Source organism: Lactuca serriola, chromosome 6 (genome assembly GCF_051521515.1).
Source record: "Lactuca serriola cultivar US96UC23 chromosome 6, Lser_US96UC23_V15, whole genome shotgun sequence".
NCBI lineage: Eukaryota > Viridiplantae > Streptophyta > Magnoliopsida > Asterales > Asteraceae > Lactuca > Lactuca serriola.
Window position 1 is genome coordinate 48,706,624 of NC_136413.1, and position 23,588 is coordinate 48,730,211.

Here is a 23,588-nt window from a genome sequence, read left to right on the forward strand (position 1 = left end):
ACGTCCCAAAAATACAACCCAAAAATTGTTGTTTGAAAACATTACTAAACCATAATATCGAATATCAAAAGATAAACTCCATGAATCATGTATCTCAAAATGTCATAATAAATTTATCAAATCAAAACTAGTGTCAAGATCATGTCAAAATATTAGAGTCTAACTCCCAGGCTAAAAGTGTGGTGTGTGCCATGCCATCATCCCGAGCCCTTCCCCTTGTGAGCTGAAATACCTGAAACCAAAACTGAAATTTTAAGCACGAAGCTTAGTGAGCTCCCCCAAACTACCACATACCATACAATAACATATAAAGTACATACTGGGCCTTGCCCACTGCATCGGACCGAAGTCCGGAATTAACTAGGGCCTTGCCCACTGCATCAGACCGAAGTCTGGAACTGACTAGGGCCTTGCCCACTACATCGGACCGAAGTCCAGAACTACATCGGACTGAAGTCCGGAACTGACTAGGGCCTTGCCCACTACATTAGACCGAAGTCCGGAACTCCATCGGACCGAAGTGTGGAAGTGACTGAATATAACATAATCAAAGCATATAACATAAACACATATACAACATACTGCATCGAACCATAGTCCGGAAAACATAACACATAACCTGCTTGTATCACAAACACACCAAGCATACTGAACTACTGTATCAGACCAAAGTCTGGAACTACTACTAACTAAACGGGTCGACATTGTGGCCGTAGAACCGTTCCTACTGGAAGGAAAACTCACCTCGTATGGCTGACTGCTGAAATGTTGATCGGGAACTGTCTGACTGCTGCTCCGGAAACTCCCCGTCTATAATTCCCATAAAGATACTTAATCAAATACTGATAACTAGTCTTAGGGTAAAATGACTAATTTACCCCTGGCCAAAGTCATCAACCTGTTGACCCAACTCGTCAAGTTGGGCCGCCAACTCGTTGAGTATCTTTCCTTCTACTCCCTTTCCCGACACTACTCGTCAAGTTTAGCAGAAACTCGTCGAGTCCCCATTTCTATAATAACATCGGATCCTCATTCATCCGACTCATCGAGTCGTATGAACAACTCGTCGAGTTCATCCTTGTCATATGAACACGTCCAGACTGTGACTCGCCGAGTTGTATGCACAAATCGTCGAGTGTATTCTTTGTGCAAGAAGATTGCCTCGGACTCGCCGAGTCAGGGCGTAGACTCGCCGAGTCCCTCTACACTCAGATCCATGTCTTAACTCTCGAGTCCTCTTCCATCTACTGGGTCCTCACTCTACTCACTGAACATACTCGCTACTACTGAACCGGAAATCTAAGACTCACGACCTGACTCGCCGAGTCAGAAGAACGACTCGCTGAGTCCTTTGCATGCAGTTTCTATTCAGTCGATTCTAATTAGCTTTAGTGCATCCAATTCATAGATCTGGGTTTCTGGGACTATCTGAACACGTAAAGTTGCTAACTTTACGTGTATCTAAGAGGTAATGAAGCAATAATACTCAAACTTGGCTATTATGGGGGTTACTTGACTAGAACAAAGCCATGGCTACCAAAAGGTGGCCTTCGTGAGCTCCTGGAGCTCAAGAGAGGCTAGATCCGAGATATGGATCGGTTGCAAAGATTTATCACTAGGGATTTGGGGTTTTATGCTTAAAACCAACAATTTGGGGACAAACTAGATCTAGTAGCACAATAATCAAGATGAAAACTTTATTGCCAGAAAGGATGGCCAAATAGGAGTATAATCTGGATCTACTTCTACTTCCTCAAGCTCTTCTACCATCTCATTCTTCTTCTTGCTCCACAATGCACCAAAATTCCTTCACAAGGGCAAAGATCACTCACACACACTTCGAGGGGGCTAGGGTTTCGGGAATAAGTCTATGAGAGGTGAGGGAGGCTGGTTTGGGGCTATAATGATGTTTAAATAGGTTACACACCCTGAAAATTAGGGCTTCATCCAGACTGGCGGACTCATCGAGTCGGGGATATGGACTCGTCGAGTTGCCATGCCAACATCACGTGTTGACCCGCTTCTACTTGACGAGTTAGGGCCACTGAATCGTCGAGTAGTTTCCAAAATAAGAAGAAAATAATATTTTAAATGTGTACCAGGAACGGGGCGTTACTACTCTCCCCCACTTATCTTTGACTTCTTCCTCGAAGTCTACTGCTACTGAATCTGAAAATAACTCTGGATAATGCTCCCTCATCTCCTCCTCGGTCTCCCATGTCCACTTCGAACCCTTCCGGTGTTGCCACTACACCTTCACTAGCTGAGCCACCTTGTTCCTCAAGGTCTTCATCTTCCGATCCAAGATTGCAACAGGTCTCTCGAAGTAATTCAGGCTGCTATCAACCTGAATATCCTCCAATGGTACAACTGCTGACTCATCCACCAAACACTTCCGTAACTGACACACATGGAAAGTGTTGTGGATCTAGCTAAGCTCTGCTGGAAGATCTAGCTGATAAGCAACACGATCCACCTGGGTCAAGACCCGAAAGGGACCAATGAGCCTGGGGCCCAAATTGCCCTTCTTCCGGAACCTGATGATACCCTTCCAGGGTGACACTTTCAGGAGGACCATATCGCCTACCTAAAACTCCAAGTCAGAATGCCTCCTATCGGCGTAGCTCTTCTGCCGACTCTGAGCAGTCTGGAGTCGGCTACGAACCTGCTGTATCAACTTTGTGTTCTTAAGCACCACCTCTGTGCTCCCCATGACTCTCTGACCGACCTTGCCCCCACAGTTTGGGGTCCTACACTTCCTCCCATAGAGCATCTCAAAGAGAGGGCAGTCTATACTGGAGTGGTAATTGTTGTTATACGAAAATTCCGCTAATGGAAGATACGTATCCCAACTGCCACCAAAATCTAGGACAGATGCCCGAAGCATGTCCTCAAGAGTCTGAATCATCCTATCGCTCTGCCCGTCCGTTGAGGATGGAAAGCGGTGCTAAAAAGGAGACGAGTCCCCATCTCATCATGGAACCGCTTCCAAAACCTGGAAGTAAACCGGACGTCTCGATCTGATACTACCGAAAGAGGCACTCCATGACGTGCCACAACCTCTCGCACATAAATATCGGCTAACTTCTCGGCCGATATGCTCTCCTGGATTGGTACTAAATGTGCGCTCTTGGTCAACCGATCCATTATGACCCAAATCGAATCCCCTCCGCGTGCAGTCCTGGGAAGCTTAGTAACGAAATCCATGGTGATATCCTCCAATTTCCACACGGGAATGTCTAATGGCTGCATCTTGCCGTGGGGTCTCTCGTGCTCCGCCTTGACCTTCCTGCAGGTCAGGCATCTCTCCACGTACCAAGCTACGTCTCGCTTCATGTAGGGACACTAATAATCGGGTCGAAGATCTCTATACATCTTCGTCGCCCCTGGATGGATAGAAAATCGAGACTTATGAGCCTCATCCATCAACACCTGCCGTACCCCACCCCAGTACGGTACCCACACTCTCCCATGAAGGGTTAAAAATCCTTGACTGTGATAGTCGAAAGAAGCTACTCGGCCCACGATCCTCTCACACTTCTGTCTCTCCTCCTTTCGGCCCTCAACCTGTGCCCCTGTAATCCGCTCCAACAATGGAGTAATCCCTGTCATCCTCAGACATATATCTCTGATCGGGGCCTCCATCGCCTTGTGGCTTAGGGCGTCGGCCACTACGTTGGCCTTGCCCAAATGATAAAGGATCTCACAATCGTATTCCTTTACCACATCTAGCCACCGGCGCTGCCTCATGTTTAGATTCGACTGATCCATGAGGTACCTCAAACTCTTGTGATCCGTGTAAATGGTACAACGGACCCCATAGAGGTAATGTCTCCAAATATTGAGGGCGAACACCACTGCTCCCAGCTCTAGATCGTGCGTCGGATAGTTAGCCTCGTGAGGCTTCAACTGTCTAGAGGCATAAGCTATCACATTCCCTCGCTGCATCAACACTGCTCCCATACCTGTGATCGAAGCATCATAGTAGACTACAAAGTCGTCCACTCCCTCTGGCAGGGTAAGAATCGGTGCCTCACACAAACACATAATCATGAGAAATAATCAATACAAAATACAGAGATAAAAGGAAAATACATACTTGTCACCACATCAGGAGTCACCCGCGCCTCCTCTACTGTCATCTGGAAGGCTCTACTCTTCGCCACTGGAGCCTTAGCCCGACCCTGATGACCGTCTATAATCCTCAAAGTAGTAGGGGCAGGTGCTGCCACCTTCCCTGCTGCTGCTAAACTTGGGCACTAGGACTTTTTATGTCCCCTCTGATTGCAATGGGAGCAAATCAGATCAGCTACTGTGGTGGTGGTGGTAATAGTTGTACAATCTCTACTCATATGCCCGGTCCGACCGCACTTGTAGCAGTCAGAGATCCCTGCCTTGCATGCCCCATCGTGCAATCTCCCACACTTGCCACACTGACTATAGATCTGCTGTCCTCTAGATATGTGATCCGATACCTTGGGCTTTTTGACAAAACTCCCTGTGCCAGATGCCGCCTCTGGCTTCCTCTTCTTCTCCATCTCCAAATCTATCTCTCTCTCACGAGCCCTCACAATCATGTCATCCATCATTTTACAACTGGACTGGCTCACAAACTGTCTGATATCACTCCTCAACATCTCATGATAACGAGCCTTCTTCATATCCTCATCAGCCGCATACTGTGGAACGAGAAGAGCCCTCTCCCTGAACTTGGCGGTAATCTCCGCCATAGTCTCAGTAGTCTGAGTAAGATCCTGAAACTCCCTTGCTAACTGCTGCACCTCGATAACTGGTGCAAACTCGACTCTAAACCTGGTAGTGAAATCGGTCCAGTTCATCGCATCGAGAGTTGCGTCATCTCCCATGACATGTTCGATCTCCTCCCACCAATCTCGTGCCCTGTTCTTCAGGAGATAGGATGCTAGTCTGACCTTGTCCCCCTCAGGACATCTGCTGGTGCAGAATGCATTGGCGACATCCGCCAACCACCTGGTACTCGCAATGGGGTCCCGCGACCCATAGTAGTCAGGAGCTCCACATGCTCTGAACTACTGAAAGTGAGTGTGTGCGACCCCATCATGGCCGCCACCTCGGCACGGAATGTGCTCAACCTCTCGTCCATCAGCTCCAAAATCCCGTCTTTAATCGTACCGAAGATCATAGGAGTCTGCTCTAGTATGATACAAGTAATCTTTGAGGAGAGAAACTCCCTAGTCTGCTCATCTATACGCTTGGCCCCTGAGCCTGATCCCGATCCCTCTCCGACACCTGAACTGCTGACCGCTGGTCTAGGGCGTAAAACCACCATTCTAAAAACACATAATGACAAACGTCAGAAATACTGATATATCTCGAGGGATCGCTACTTCTACAAGTTTCCTGGTCTCGTCTCAGCCTTCCTTAGTTCAAGTATAGATCCTCTGCTTTCAGTAGTACTGGCCGATACTACCTTCCACATCTATTCGTACTTTCCTCAAGAACTGCCTTGACTCCACCAAGTCCCTTCTACTGCTACAGATCTCTTCTATTCTCATCCTAGGCTTGCCCTAGGTCGATCTCTGACTCACCCAAACTAGTCCTCAGCTGCTGAAGGCCTCCTTGTAATGCCAATTAGCCACCATATGGATACCATCACATGCAATGAGGCTCAGATAATCCTTCAAGAAAGGGACTCATCCCTACAACGGTTAGGACTCAGACCAGAGCTACGCAATAGGGTCAAATCCAACACTCTGAGATTATTCAACCCTGATTGCATGTGACTTAATGTATCCAGCTAATAACTAACTCCCATCACTCCGAGTACCACAAAGCACGAAGCAAGTAGCATTCGGACAAAGGAAAATAACTCAAGCAGGTTCTATTCATATAACAAGAAACTGTACTAGAATATGATGCTAAGCTCTTACTATTAGGCATAACCTAAAAACGCTATCCTACTACTGTCTACTTGATACTAGCATGCAATTCTCATAAAGCTGAAACACATATAACAGGAACATAAGGCATCCTCCTAGATCCTTAATCCTATTCTAGCATGCTGTTCTACTGAAACTAACAATCATAACATAAAATTGTATGCATAACTTGGGAGTACTTACTTGAGCTCGGCTGATTGCATGCACCACACCCATTCCTCTTTTTGAAACACTTTTCTCTTTTTAAGTTTCTCATTAAAAATCCTTTTCAAAATGTTATTCTTTTGAAAACCTTATACCAATTCCTTAGTTTGAGTTTGGACACACTCGAAAGTATGCCCGAATCCCTCAAACCAAGGCTCTGATACCAACTTGTGACGTCCCAAAAATACAACCCAAAAATTTTTGTTTGAAAACATTACTAAACCATAATATCGAATATCAAAAGATAAAAGCCATGAATCATGTATCTCAAAATGTCATAATAAATTTATTTAATCAAAACTAGTGTCAAGATCATGTCAAAATATCAGAGTCTAACTCCCAGGCTAAAACTATGGTGTGTATATCATGCCATCATCTCGGGCCCTTCCCCTTGCTAGCTAAAGTACCTGAAAGAAAAATTAAAACTGTAAGCACGAAGCTTAGTGAGCTCCCCCAAACTACCACATACCATACAATAACATATAAAGCATATACTGGGCCTTGCCCACTGCATCAGACCGAAGTTCGGAATTAACTAGGGCCTTGCCCACTGCATCAGACCGAAGTCCGGAACTGCATCGGACTGTAGTTCGAAACTGCATCAGACTGAAGTCTGGAACTGACTAGGGCCTTGCCCACTGCATCGGACCGAAGTCCGGAACTGACTAGGGCGTTGCCCACTGCATTGGACCGAAGTCCGGAACTACATCAGACCGAAGTCCGTAACTGACTAGGGCCTTGCCCACTGCATCGGACCGAAGTCCAGAAATGGATGAATATAACATAATCATAACATATAACATAAACACATATACTGCATACTGCATCGGACCATAGTCCGGTAAACATAACACATAACATGCATGTATCACAAAGACACCAAGCATACTGAACTACTGTATCAGACCAAATTCCGGAACTACTGCTAACTGAACGGACCGACATTGTGGCCGTAGAACCATTCCTACTGGAAGGAAAACTCACCTCGTAAGGTTGACTGCTGAAATGCTGATCGGGAACTATCTAACTGCTGCTCCGGAAACTCCCCGTCTACAATTCCAATAAAGACACTTAATCAAATACTGATAACTAGTCTTAGGGTAAAATGACTATTTTACCCCTGGCCAAAGTCAACAACCTGTTGACCCAACTCGCCGAGTTGGGCTGCCAACTCGTCAAGTCCCTATCTTTCCTTCTACTCCCTTTCCTGACTCTACTCGTCAAGTTTAGCAGAAACTCGTCGAGTCCCCATTTCTACAATAACATCGGATCCTCATTCATCCGACTCGCCGAGTCGTATGAACAACTCGTCGAGTTCATCCTTATCATATGAACATGTCCAGACTGCGACTCGCCGAGTTGTATGAACAACTCGTCGAGTCTGTTCTTGGGGCAAGAAGATTGCCTCGGACTCACCGAGTCAGGGCGTAGACTCGCCGAGTCCCTCTACACTCAAATCCATGTCTTAACTCCCGAGTCCTCTTCCATCTACTGGGTCCTCACTCTACTCACTGAACAGACTCACTACTACTAAACCGGAAATCTAAGATTCGCGACCTGACTCGCCGAGTCAAAAGAACGACTCATCGAGTGCTTTGCATGTAGTTTCTATTCAGTCGATTCTAATCAGCTTTAGTGCATCCAATTCATAGATCTGAGTTTCTGGGACTATCTGAACACGTAAAGTTGCTAACTTTACGTGTATCTAAGAGGTAATGAAGCAATAATACTCAAAATTGGCTATTATGGGGGTTACTTGACTAGAACAAAGCCATGCTGCCAAAAGGTGGCCTTCTTGAGCTCCTGGAGCTCAAGAGAGGCTAGATCTGAGATATGGCTCGGCTACAAAGCTTCATCACTAGAGATTTGGGGTTTTAAGCTCAAAACCAACAGTTTGTGGACAAACTAGATCTAGTAGCACAATAATAAAGATGGAAACGTTATTACCAGAAAGGATGGCCAAAGAGGAGTATAATCTGGATCTACTTCTTCTTCCTCAAGCTCTTCTACCTTCTTCTTCTTTTTATTGCTCCGCAATGCACCAAAATTCCTTCACAAGGGCAAAGATCACTCACACACACTTCAAGGAGGCTAGGGTTTCAGGAATAAGTCTCTGAGAGGTGAAGGAGGCTGGTTTGGAGGCTATAATGATGTTTAAATAGGGTACACACCTTGAAAATTAGGGCTTCATCCAGACTGGCGGACTCGCCGAGTTAGGGATATGGACTTGTCAAGTCGCCACGCCAACTTCACGTGCTGACCCGCTGCTACTCGACGAGTTAGGGCCACTGACTCGTCGAGTAGTTTCCAAAATAAGAAGAAAATAATATTTTAAATGCGTACCAGGAACGGGGCGTTACAATTTTCTTTTGAAGTACAATGCTATGATCAAGCATTTTTCAAAGTACGATAAGGTTAGTTTCTTTCTTTGCTTAATAGTAAGTTCATTAATTATTTTATATTAGTTAACATCAACTGATTAATAAGGTGAATTGGTTGCTTTATTTAGTGTCACACTGAATAGCATAACAACTAGCTAATGCTCCAAGCGTTCACTTGCCATCCATACGACCTGGTGGACAACCGCCCATAACAGCTAGCTAATGTAGGTGTCCCTTAATAGAAATGTACTAACAAATTATATAGTTAGGGAAAGCCCCTTAGTAGCAATGTATTATATTTATTTAGCATTTGAGTGGTTATTTTTATTTTAAATACTATATGCCGTGAAATGGATTGTGTTTTTTTTTTGTCTATGATATATTATTTTGTATTGTGGAACATGAACTGTCATTTAATTTGAAAATTAGTGTGTGTCTATATATATATATACATATATATATATATATATATATATATATATATATATATATATATATATATGAAACATTTAAAATTATGGCATGCAAAAATGTGTGTCATCTTCCTTTATGACAGGGTCTTCCTTGTCACGCAATGTGTGTCGTAAATTCATGTCATAAATGTGCTTAGTAAGTTTACGACACATAAAAGCGTGTCGTCTTCCTTTATGAAAGGGCCTTCCTTAACACACATTTGTGTGTCATCTGTGGCTTTTACGATACGCAATGCATGTCATTAAAGGCTATTTTTGTAGTAGTGCGTACCAGAAAGTAGTGAATCAACAATCAACACAACAACACCGTCGGTGCAGATAAAGAGATAAGGAAGGAATACAAACATATACTTTGGTTTGGATACCATATAACATGAAAACTTCTGGCAGGAAAGCCAACCACTACTACAAAAATGTTAGTGGATACTTAAACAGTGCCAGATCTATACAAAAAATCACGACACCAAGTAAAAAATTAAAAAAATTAACCCTCGGAAGAAAAGGAAAGACAAAAGAACAAAATCTAAACAACAACACTCACACACTCTAGAGGAATAGTCGAAACACACTAGAACTCTAGAAGTAGAATAGTCATTCGTCAAACGACGAAATAACATAAATAACAACCTTACCAACTTGTATCATAGGGCTCGACACATACTTGAATAGTAAGACAAGAGCTCAAATAACAAACATGAATAACGTCTCAGATGAACCATACATGATATTAAAACACTTATGCAAGACATAAAGGAAAGAACCACATCAGTAACAAGCTTTTTAACATAACACTCTTTGAAGGGTCTGACTCCTACTCCACAAACAACCTAACTGAGAAAATGTAAGAACACCAAAAACTGGAAAAGGCAAATAACAAAAATAAGGGAAATAATAAATAGACCCATAGATACAAGCGTTTTCACCACTATCCTTAATTTATATTTTCATGTAATGTCTCTTTGGTAAGATTAATATCCTTATTGCCAATATCTAGATAAGATGTAACGACCTAATTTTTTTTACAAAGAACAATTTCATTTTTAGTTAATCAAAACCAATCTCATAAACCATAAATTCACAAAACATTTGTTTTCAAATCAACATGCATTACATCATTGTTTTCCTTTTTTAAAACATCAGAGGCTCCCAAACACACTAAAAAGAGAGAAAGAGTGAACGCCACGTCATCACGCCTTGTCCTTGCCCTTGGGCTCAGAAGTACCTGAAACAAATCAACAACCTGTAAGCGAAATGCTTAGTGAGTTTCCCAGAACATACCACACACATTCACATACACATATCCTGATAGGTAATAAAGCTATAATCATGCCACAGAAACCATGCAATACGATTCAACAAGAATGCCATGGGCTACCCCACATGGTCTTTACCTAGAACTGCCATGGGCTACCCCACATCGCCTTACATCCAATGCCACATGCTCCCCCTGGGGTCTTCCTGATGGGTTTTAGCCATAAGAACATCCTATGTGCTCATGCAACCCTAATGCTTGGATCTAGGTTTCTCTATTGTACATGCAATTCAAGACTATAAAACCTAAGATCTAATCAATATAACATATGAATTAGGGTTTAGATCATACCTTGATTGTTATGTAGCAATAATAATCTCAAATCCTTCTTGTATTGACTTTAGAAAGCTTAGAGTCATAAATGTCACCCCTCTAATGGTTCACAAACACCAAGAGCAAGAGGATGAAGAAGAGAAGAGAAGGAGGCTCTCAAAAATGTGTGGAAACCCTAACTAATTAGTTCTCTACGTTTTTGGGGCTTAAGGGTTCCTTAAATAGTGAGGCTATTAGGGTTATCTAACAAGGAAACCCTAATTTGGATGCTTAGGCCCTAAGCAACCCATGTAATCCTTTCTTAAAGGCCTTTGGACGATTTCTAATGGGTTTCCCCATAGAATTCGTCCACCCCTTTAATATGGAGTCCATTAGCCCAATATTCAACTATCACACAATTGATAGTTTTAGTCCCTTAAGTTTAATTAATGTCTTTTAGCCACAAACGTAATTCTTATTAATTCTTGACTAATATTAATTAAACAATATGATTTCTCCTTTAATATATTATTCTCATAATATATTAATAAATCATAATTAATCCTTTCTCTCCATAATTCATCCTATCAAGTTGCTTTGATGAAGGCAACCCAAAAGGACCATGCACCATCGGGTCAAGTACATACCAAAATAGTTATGGACTTAGACACTAATCCAACAGTCTCCCACTTAGATAAGTCTAATAACTATTCTGCGTATGACTTCAGATCCTAATATGCAATCGTAGCTTTCTAAAGCCGCTGTCAACTCTGATCTTATCAGATATTCCTCCATTCTAGATATCGTATAGACTGAGACATGGATCTAAATCATTCTCTTTGTCTATGTGTTGTTTCCCGAATTCAAATTTATGACGACTGACACCAGACTACAATTAAACACATCAATTTAGTCCCGGCTTGGACACGCGCTTAGGTGCCATCACTAAATCATCGAGGGGCCCACAGATATCGCTTTTATCCTACTTTGGATAAAAGGAACGGATAAACTTTGACTCAATGCTTGCTTGCACTCACTCACCAAATCACACACAACAATATGTTTTATAACACCAAGTTACTGGTGCGTTTACATATTATCAATGTGCAACCGACTTGCAAGATACAACTCACACATCTCGGTTTCAAGAATATAAGATGTTATCGTCTCACTAGTTACTCGTGATAAAATCCATGAAGTGATCCAAGTGAACATGGGTTTAATCCAATGCTCAAATCATATTCATAAGCACTCATGAACGTTGCAGCAAACATTTGCTTATGTCCAATACACTTTGGACATTCCACACACCAATTCACGAAAGTCTTCATTCATATCTACTTCCAACATATGAACGACTGTGGCCCGTTCGAATAATTTGACTGTTCTCAACCAATTAAATTATTCAGGAAGTCAAAACATGCAAAGTGAAACACAAGGATAATACTAATCCCATATGGCCTCAAACCTTTGAGTATAAATAAAACACCTTTTATTTATCACCACATCGATTACTCATTATTTGTCGTTTCGAGTAATCAGCTTCTTACTTGAATTATTACCACACTTGTCTCATGCTCTTAGCATGCACACAATGTTTACCTATGGTTCTTACTTTGTGAAATAGATAAAATGAACACATTACTAATCATACTCATTTCACAACTCCCAATCATTTCTATAAGTGAAAGAATATCAAATTCTTGCCACTTATAGAATATGCTAGATTCTAACATTTTATGTAATGATCCTTTCGTAATATCACTGCACTAAAGTCACAAGGACTATTGCCAATGAAAGTACAAATTCCTCTATCGGAGATTGTTACAAGACAATTCCATAGATGTGATGTCTTTCACTCAAAGTACATTCCTTTGAATATCCTTTTGCATAAAAGTTTCTAATCTAGACATTGATTCTTAATATCTAACTCCCAATATGGAAACCTTTCCATATTACCATATGACAAATCATTCTTAATAGAATCTTATCTATTCATAATAATGTCCTTATGGTCCATCCAATACTATACCTCCAACTACTCGCAAGCGACCAATCCTCGGCGAACTTTGGATTGTCCTTTGATAGTTGTTTAATTATCTTAGTCAAAACCGATTCTTGTCCTTTTTCCCTCTAAATGCGCTAGACATTTGAAAATTTTTTAGAATGGTCAAATATTATAGCATTTGCAATCGATCCTATACCCGAAGTGTGTGGGACACGATGCATAATGTCTTACATAAAGATTCGATACTTTATCAATCTTTTGCGATAATATTTTACGTGTCACATTCTCACAATTTGATTTATGAAGAGGGATTCCATAATCATAATCGAAATTTGAGAATGTACTATGTATCCTTGACTAAATTTATTAACATTCCACAACCTAAGCCTTTAGATTTGAAATGAAGCATAATATTCTCTCCCTTAATTATAGCAAAACAACTATTCAATCTTTACGACTTTGTAAAGTATAACTCTTGTTTTCTATAATTAATATTGCTAACTTGCAATACTTGCCTTAATAATGTCACACCCCAAAACCGATAACGGCGGAATACGTTTCGGGGTGGAGGACGTCATGTACAGTATCATCACAATTGCATAATAGTAAAAACAAGAAACATACAACCATTGCATTTACATAGTGAATTTAATTACAAGTGTGTTTCGTATTGTTCAACAAACACCAAAATTAAATCAAAAATAAGAGATGGATCTTGCATGCTCCACCTTCTCCAAAATGCTGCACCTGTACCTGTCTATCTTTGACCTGAAGATACAAGTTATTTTGAAAACGAATATCAGCATAAAGCTGGTGAGTTCATAAGAGTTTAGTGTGAGTTTTTGTATAAAAAGCAATAGTGCGAAAAATGTGCCATTTATATTCATAAGCAGTAGAAAACCTAGAAAATCCCATATTTTCCAGAAAATACATTGTAAGTGAAAATTCTGTGAAAAGTATGCATTCATCATTTTTGAAACAGTTTATGGTAAAAGTATGTTAACAAATCTCCAAATAGTAATGTGATTGAATAGGTTAAGCCAGTAATCAGTGATAGAGGTGCAAGCTTCCTTTAGTGATAGAAACTTACTTACTTTGGGATGTAGTTTAGCGATTTGTGTAGTATTTTAGTGTAGTTATTGTGTATTCCTTGTATATTACTAATAGTGATGATAATAGAGGGTCCCATGACCTTCCCAGTCATGCACAGTATAGTGAAGTAGTGGTATCCCTGGGCCTGCACGGCGCGGACTGAAATTAACAGTCGGGATGTAATAGCGTCTGCCCCGTATAGATCTATACATGTAGTGTCGTCTTCCAGTCGGAAAACTCCGGGCGTAGTGGGTAGCGAATAGAGTAACTCGTAGTGGGTTAGTATATTATTGTTTGATTTGTGTTTTCTCTTTTTTTATAGTGTAGTAATCTTTTAGTATTGATCATAGGGTGATCTCGTACTAGTGTATTGTCTGGTAATAGTGAGTATTATAGCGTAAAGAATAGTGACTTTAGCGAGTAATAGCAGTAGCAACATTAACTATACCTATTATAGTTAACTTAGAGCGGATGGTTCTTGACATGTTAATGACCTTAGTATTTAGTGAAAAGAGAAATATTCGTGTCCCATACTAATATACAAGTTATATAACTAAGAAATCAACGACAGTCGGACGGATAACTACTACCCTAAGCCCACAATCAAACAAGAACAGGAAATAAGGCGAGATATCGGTCCTAAGTCCTCCAAGTCTTACTTATATAAATATATCAGAATGGCTACATTTTATAAGTAAATTGATTTAATAAAAGTATTTACCCAAAAGAACATTTAAAATCTGGCTTGCTTGTCCAAAAATAGTTTTGAAAATGTATAAATTTGTATATAAGGCATAGTGATAAATCACACGTGATTTGAACTAAGGATGGTGAATCACATGTGATTAATCCTCGTAACATTGAAAAATCATTCTGTAAAACTTTCCATAAACATATATAAGCAACTTGTATCTCCCCCCCTAAAACATTTAAAACATTCGAAAGGTTCATTAAAGGGGTATGAACTCACCTGAAATCGCGTAAATCGGGTAAAACTGTCGGTTGAGCGTTTGGTACCAAATAACGACTTGAGCACCTTTTAGGACCCTAATGTCATATGAAATATGTATTTTACAAGAAGTTAATCATCTTATGCTTTTCATTATAGTATTTGGACATTCTAGCATCGTTTTCGGGGTTTTAGGGCCTAGAAGGGGTTCCCGGGAGTGGTACAAGGCCAAGAATGATTTACGGGAGGGTCCATGAGTTCAATACCTTGGATTTTACGGCCCAAAGGCCACTCCTTAGGAGTTTACGGCCGTAAGCCCCCTAGGCTTGGCCGTAAACTCATGTGGTCCTCCAAATTGCATGTTTAAGGCCTTATTTCACTTCCTTACTTTAATGGTATGTGTCTTGGGCCAATATGGAGGGGTTAAACTCTTATTTTTGTGACATTTTGGGGAGTTTACGGCCAAGGCTTGTTCTTAGGCCGTAAACTCCATTTAATCCATCAAAATGGTTGTTTAAATGGTACAACATGTTCTCATTCACCTTAGGTAAATTCTAGAAGACCTTAAAATGAGTTTTGGGACAATTTGGCATGAAAATTGGGGAGTTTACGGCCCAAGAATATCCTTGGCCATAAACTCTTCATTTGGCCTCAAAATGGGAAGTTTAATGGTACAACACACATCCAAGGGCCTTAGCTAAATTCCTTACATGCATTAGAGAAGTTTTGGGACTTGTTTAACACAAAAACTTGGGTGTTTACGGCCCAAGCTTAGCCTTGGCCGTAAACTCCTCTTTTTGTCCTCAAATGATGTTGTTTGATGCATTTAAACCTTCCTTAGTGTCAAGTCTAAATCACCAAACACCTTAGATGAGTTTTTGGGGCTTTAAACAAGGGTTTTTGGGGTGTTTACGGCCTAAGCACAAGCTTGGGCCGTAAACTCCTTTTTAAGCTTCAATTCCTTGTGTTTTAGTGTCCAAACTCTCCTAGGTATATGCCTTAATTAGTCCATAAGCTTAAAGGAAGGAAAAATGAGGTTTTTGGCAAGTTTCTAGGGGTTTACGGCCTAAGGGGCTTCTTAGGCCGTAAACTCCTTTTTGGTCCTTGATTTCTATGATTTTGGCCTCTAAATACAGTGAAGTATGTCTAAATTAAGATAGGGAATGAGTCCTTACGTTTGGAAGCCGGAAATTCGCGGATTTGAGGTCGATTTCGGGTCTAGAGAGAGAAAGTAGTGAGAGAGAGTGAATGTGTGGTAAAAGAGTGTTCGAATGTTGTTTACACTCATTTCATATGCCTCGGGTATCGTACCCGATACACAGCTACCCGATGCTTAAAGTTTAACAGGGTTAAAACTTTTTACCCGGGTGAAGTGGTTGAAAAAGTAATATAACTCTATTAGGTTAAACGGGGTTAACACATACGAGTTATATTTACTTATGATAATATCAAGACATGCATATAACTAGATATTCGGTTATTGACGATTCAAAATATTACAGAAAATAACGTATAGTGACGCATTCCGTTAGTGAAGATGGGATTTGTAACGGGAATAGATTTGGGGTTGTCACAAATAATCATACAATCATAACATTTATGCTCCCATTATCACGATGATTATTATAACCATAACACTTATGCTCCCACTAGCTTTAACACGTATTCAGAAACAACTTAACTTTCAGAAAAACAATGCCTATTGAATTTCTTTAAGTTCATATTTCTAATACCCAATGCTTTGATAATCTTTTATCAAGGCTTTATAAACTTATACACCTTTGCCTTAGATAGTTCATGTGTGTGTCTTAAACAATTCAGAAAAATTGCCAAATCTCACAATTCGAATCATGGAAAGGCATACCGTAAACATAATCAAATTTGAGAGTACAATTTTACAATCGCTATCTTCTTAAAATCTCTCTTAGTGAAAGCATTTCCTCACAGTTATTTTCATGAAGGAGGGAATCTTATGACACTTAGATTTTAATGGTGTATGTGTTCCTATCCATGTGAATTTGTCAAAACAAAGTTTACGACAAATTCAAACTCATATGGACCGAACTTTCTTAATCTTGATTTCTTGCCTTATGGTAACACGGCTGCCCACCATGTCTTCCAAGTAGTTAAGCAGCTCACCCTTTCCTATCAATGTACTTTTCATTGATCAAGGTCCTTGCCTTTTATGCATTCAAATGAGAACTCATCGAACTCATATGCATAATTAACTCGATTGGAATGGCACAGAAACAAGATAAGGTCAACACGATAGGTTGTAAACCTCTATTTGTGTGCTAGTGATGATCGAAAAAGTTTATTCTTGATTAGTTCTTGAAACTTTTCAAGACCATTAAGACTCCCACTGACTCCTTGACATATAAGATTCTCTTGTCAATAAACATTTCTTGACAATCAAATATTCAAGAGTTAGTGTAGCTTTTATAAAGACAAAACACCATATAAAATTGGTCCTAGTTGGTCTTTGTCTTATCCAAGACATCACAACTTTCCAATTTCAAATGTACGATAATAAGAAAATCCTTTTCCAAATTCTACACTTGATGAATGTTATAAACCTTCTTAAGACTTGTCACTCAATGTCATAATCTTAACTCTAAGACTTGTTTTGGAACGAAGTATGATTGACTTCTTGATTTAACCATTTCTTCAATTCTTGATTCCTCTTCTCAGACAAACAATTGCACTAAGACTCACACAGAGGATTAATTGAGATATGGTTCTTAATCATTAAGACCTATCATAAAACATAAAAGGTACTCTCCCTTCTTCTTAGAATAGAGAAACTTTTATCTTTCTGCTTACTTGATTCTTCTTATTCGTTCTGCTATTGATTTAAACCTTTTCAATCAATTCAGAATTATACTTAATCTTATAAGTATAATCATATTTACTAAACTTTAGTGAATCATGACGAATATCTTTGTTACTCTTGTGGTGGACTTGATCAACACACAACTTTGTGTACTCGATCTCCTAGTCCTTCACTTGACACTTTGTCAACGACTTAGTCTAATTTCCAAATATGAAATTTCTCATTCATCGTGCAACCAAGTTGCATGATTCCAAGTTTCTGTCCAATTGAAACTTGGGCGATGAGAAACTCTCCCTATTTGGTAAATTCTCGACATTTCCACAATTATCATAATTAAGAATCACATCCATTCGTTGTAGAAATATGCAAACATCAATTTTTCATAACGATTTCATTGCAAGGAAATAAATAAATAAATAAATAAATGAGTCAAATCAAAATTTATTTTATTCATAAAAGCAGCGGAAAACAATTGTCCTTACAATGCAAAATCAACTGAAAAAACTATGTAATAAAATATTCCTAACAACTCTATCATAACTTTCTAAGCTCAAATCTAATCTTCGAATCCATGCGATCGAGATCCATTTCTTCGTGATTAGACTCATCTTGCTTTCTCATCAAGCTTCCTCTCTTTTCACTGATCCTGCAAAACATTCAAATGCAATCTTATCACATTATGTATTAAGAATCAATGAATAGAAACTTAATGGAGTTAGATAGTGGGTTTTACCTGAAGCACATCCATAATCTTTGACTCTCCCATCTTCAGGACTCTTCAGGCTCTTAGGGCAGACTTGTATCCAACGCCCTTTCTCTTAGAAGCAAACGCATGTCGTTTCTCCTAGAACGTCCTCGAAAGCATGGTTGGTTGACTTTCCCAACAGATACGCTCCATTGCTTTGCCAAATCATTTCTGATTCAACAGCAATGAGCATGTATGTTAGGTCAATGAGGTTTTCGTCATGATCCATCATATAATACTTTCTCTTGAACTCATTATATGATTCGGGAAGTGACTGCAGAACCCAGTTCACAGCCAACTTATCCGGGAATGACGCACCCAACATTATCAACCTATCGATGTGTGATTTCATTCCTAGAACGTGGGCACACACGGGTTTACCATCTTCATGTTTCATTTCCAATAGGGCTTTAGTGACATTGAACCTTTCAATTCTTCGATCTTGTGGGTTAGGGAGAATAACGGGAGGAGGTGGAGGAAGTGAAGCATGATTTCTTGTTCCTCGATCGAATCGTGGAATATCATCTTCATGTGGAATGCTTGTTCCACAGGATTTGGGAAGACCATAGTTGTCGAACTTTGACATCTACAAAACGGGAGAAAACAAATTCAAGTTAGTTGATTGATTGAGTCCTTAATAAATCACCCAAATGAGATATTAAGGCTAGGACCCAACACAATATGCCACAACTCGGGAGAGGGATGTCGTAACCCTAATTGCAGAACATTTGAAGGTAAGTGAATGACGATTCACTAATTTTCCACCATGAAAAACGAAAAATAGATTAAGTCTTAAATGTGTTGAAAACTCCTAGACTCTTTGAGATTCATTGAACCTTTTCAATGGCATGTTTAAATCTCGATATGCCCCTCTAGTTTGTGACTGGGATGCCGAGGGTCACAAAGCGGGTGTGAATAACCATGCAAATCTACATGGTGCCCTCACATGTTACAGTCACCTATTCGATGTGTCGCTAAACCACACACACTCCACCGAACTATGACAAACATTGAGTCACCCTTTGCTACCTTTGCTTAGAACCATTTAGTGTGTCGGTTAACCACACACGCTCCACTAACGTCTTCGCAAGGGTACAAAGTGTAATTTCATGGAATTGCATCAATTCACTTTTGCCTAAAGTAACTAAGATTGGGAATTTGTAAAAACATTTAGTTACTTTTGTACTTCATTATACTTATAATGGAAGGTTCTGTCCTATCCTACCCGTTCGGCTAACGACCCTCCACTAGTCAAGAGTGCGGTGGGTAAGAGTGGATACCCATTCAATCGCCATTTTATAGGCAATTTCCTTAAACACCCCTTATAGACCAGCTTCGTGAATGAGGCCTACTAACGGTAAGACTGACTTTTACTCATATATAATGTTAGACTTTTAATGTTATATATATATAGTATAGGGTGTATTTTACACTTTTAAAATACTAGGAGGTCAAATTTAACAATTATACTTTTAATTCAATTAAATTGTAAACCAAAACTTTATGGATTTATTAAATCTCTTTTAATTATACACTTTAATTAATTAATAAAACCATAAGGGTGTGATTTGAACTTTTTCAAAACTATACTAGGGTTTTAGAATTTAACATTTCTAAATTAAACTTTTAATCAACTTTTAAATTCCAAAACTTGAGGGCAAGTTTTGAAACATTTCAAAACATTAGGGTTTAGAATTTAAATATTCAAAATCAAACTTTTCAATCAAAATTTAAATTCCAAAACTTGAGGGCAAGTTTTGAAACCTTTTTCAAAACATTAGGGTTTCAACTATTTAAAGTTCAAAACAAAACTTTTGAGTTCTAATTTAAACTATAAAACCTAAAGGGATTAATTTGAAACTTTTCCAAACTTTGTCAAGAATATTCTAGATCACATAATTCAAATAAGGCAATTAACTATAATTGGTGGTTATCTAATTAGATCTAGTTCAAATTCTTGCAAGATAATGATCAAATAATTTCCATAACTTAACATTTATCAAATAAGGTAACAATTATCTAATTAGATGACCAAAATCTTTTATTTTGACAAGGATAATCATAAGGAATCAATAAAATTCGAATTTTATTAATTTTAAACAATTATGACAATTATCCTAAGTCAAAATAGGCAAAAAAAATCCCGAAACAGCCTCCTTATGACGCTCGAACTCGTCGAGTTCCTCTATGGACTCGCCGAGTTGGAGCTACTCACCGAGTCCACATTGGAACTCGCCAAGTTCATCAGACAGGGGGCCAAAAATCGATTTTTGAAGCTTAAACAAATAACCAAGGCATCAATACAATAGAAACCAATCAAGGCTCTGATACCACTGATGGGTTTTAGCCATAAGAACATCCTATGTGCTCATGCAACCCTAATGCTTGGATCTAGGTTTCTCTATTGTACATGCAATTCAAGACTATAAAACCTAAGATCTAATCAATATAACATATGAATTAGGGTTTAGATCATACCTTGATTGTTATGTAGCAATAATAATCTCAAATCCTTCTTGTATTGACTTTAGAAAGCTTAGAGTCATAAATGTCACCCCTCTAATGGTTCACAAACACCAAGAGCAAGAGGATGAAGAAGAGAAGAGAAGGAGGCTCTCAAAAATGTGTGGAAACCCTAACTAATTAGTTCTCTACGTTTTTGGGGCTTAAGGGTTCCTTAAATAGTGAGGCTATTAGGGTTATCTAACAAGGAAACCCTAATTTGGATGTTTAGGCCCTAAGCAACCCATGTACTCCTTTCTTAAAGGCCTTTGGACGATTTCTAATGGGTTTCCCCATAGAATTCGTCCACCCCTTTAATATGGAGTCCATTAGCCCAATATTCAACTATCACACAATTGATAGTTTTAGTCCCTTAAGTTTAATTAATGTCTTTTAGCCACAAACGTAATTCTTATTAATTCTTGACTAATATTAATTAAACAATATGATTTCTCCTTTAATATATTATTCTCATAATATATTAATAAATCATAATTAATCATTTCTATCCATAATTCATCCTATAAAGTTGCTTTGATGAAGGCAACCCAAAAGGACTATGCACCATCGGGTCAAGTACATACCAAAATAGTTATGGACTTAGACACTAATCCAACACTTCCATACCAGCATAATATCACATAACATATCAATTCATAAATGAATAACACACATAACATTTTCACATAATGGGTTGGCCTTGGTGTCGTAGACCCATAGGTATGGTGAGAAGACTCATCTCCGTCCGACGAATATGAGTACTGTCCTCCTAATAATCTGCAACCTCCTGAGCTGAATAATAACAATAATAATATAATCTATGATAAGACCTTAAATTACCCAAGGAAAGGCCCAACCTTCAACCTCTACCCCCAAGGCCTAATTACCCTTTTCTTGCAAATAGGCCCCAAAGTCCAAGTCCAATATCCTTAATGGGCCCCTTGGCCTAATAAGGCCCAACCGATAAGTCCATGGCCCAAACATATGAAAAGGCCTCTAACTCACATAATCCAATCAAGCCCAACAGCCAAATGAGGCCCAAAACAGATTAGGGCCCAACTGAGTTGCATACGCGCAACGTACTACCCTGGTACGCGCAGCGTACTAAAGGTTTAGGGACTACGCGCCGCGTACTGCCAGTTACGCCCAACGTACAACCATTTTAAGCACTCTTTCCATTAAGTGCTTAATGCTCGAATCCTTCACGTCCAAAAGCTAGATCTAAGTCTGAAAAGATGTCCTAAGGCATAAAGTTGGCAACTTTATGCCCTTGCATGTCTCATACACACCCGACTACTCCATTAAGACCTTTCCAAGGTCTTTTACCCATGTATGAGGTCAAATCTCTCATCAATCTTCCGTTTTTATACTTCTAAATGACTAGGGGACCTCAGATCTGCCTTTCATATCAAATGGGGAGGCTTAGCTCAACAAAAGAGGTCCAAAGTTCATCAAAGGGACAAACCACCAAAACCCTAGCTAGATCTAAAGATTAGAAAGGAAAGATGCAAGCTTTTTTACCTCCAGAAGATTTGCAAGATGATTTTGGCGCTGGATCTTGAAGCACCCACTTGATCCAAGCTTGCTTGACCACCCCTTCTTCTTGAAATACACGCTAAAAGGCCACAAATGCACTCTTTAAGGCTCAAGAATGATCTCACAAGGTTTCTAGGAGTATATGGACGTTCTAAGGCCGTGGAGGCTCTCTAGGCTTTAGTCCAAGGGACTTAAGTTGTTTAAATAGGCTTTAAGTCTGGAATTTAGGGTTTTGCGTCCCTGGCACGTACGCCCCTCGTAACTCAAGGTACGCCCAGCGTACTCTGATTCCTCCATGACCACTTCCATGCAGTACACTAAGCGTACACTTAAGTACGCCCAACGTACTTAAGGGACCATTTATGCAAAAATTATCATTCCTTAGGGTTTCAAGACATACAAGAATTTTGGATGTTACATAAGAATACAAGGAAAACATTGGGCGTTAGTCCAACTTGTACAAAATGCTACAATTAAATTGTACATTATGGAGAATCACACCCCTCAATGTTGCCTCATTTCCAACTAAGGGCACTCCCCCTAAAAATAGGGGAATTAATATTACCATTAACACTTACTGTTGACAATAAATAATCAAGCGATACCTTATGAAGGATCACACCCTTTTGATGTTGCCTCAATGCTAACTACGGGAACTCCCCAAAAGAAGAGGGAAATTGTGGTACATTACCACTAACTCCTATAGCCAACAAAGGACAACCAAAATATACCTTCTAGAGGATTAAATCCTTAATGTTTTCTCAACGCTAACAAAAGATATTCCCCAAAAGAAAAGGGAAATCATGGTACATTACCACTAATCCCTACAATCCTCAGAGGGAAATCAAACAATGTTTTCCAAAGGATCACACACACTAGTATGGCATGGACACTAAGGGTATTACTGGAAGAAGAGGGCAATTTTGACATTGTCACCGAACCATATATCAAGCAAATCTATACACAAATAAAACCATCCAAATAAACAAAATAGCAACATCACACAATAGAAACTGTATTCAAAGATCTCCCTACCACCAAACAAGTTACATATAACTTATAAATTCTTATTTGTAGGTACACAAAAGGATCAAACAACCCTAATGTCTAACTGAACAACTTCGACATGAGATAAATAATCATAACTTGGAAGTCGCTTTGCCAAACACCATGAAGGAGCTTCCTAAAGAGAGCCCAGTCACTTCTTCGACCCTCTGATTTACTAGCCCCTTTTTCTAATGGCGCTAAAAATTTTGAAACTAAATAACTTACCTATGCAAACGCAAAACATCTATTCGAGAAAGAGTATTCTCCCTAAGCATTTTTCTTCATATATACAAATTTATGTTTTAAATAATTATATTGTACAAGTATTTAAGAAAA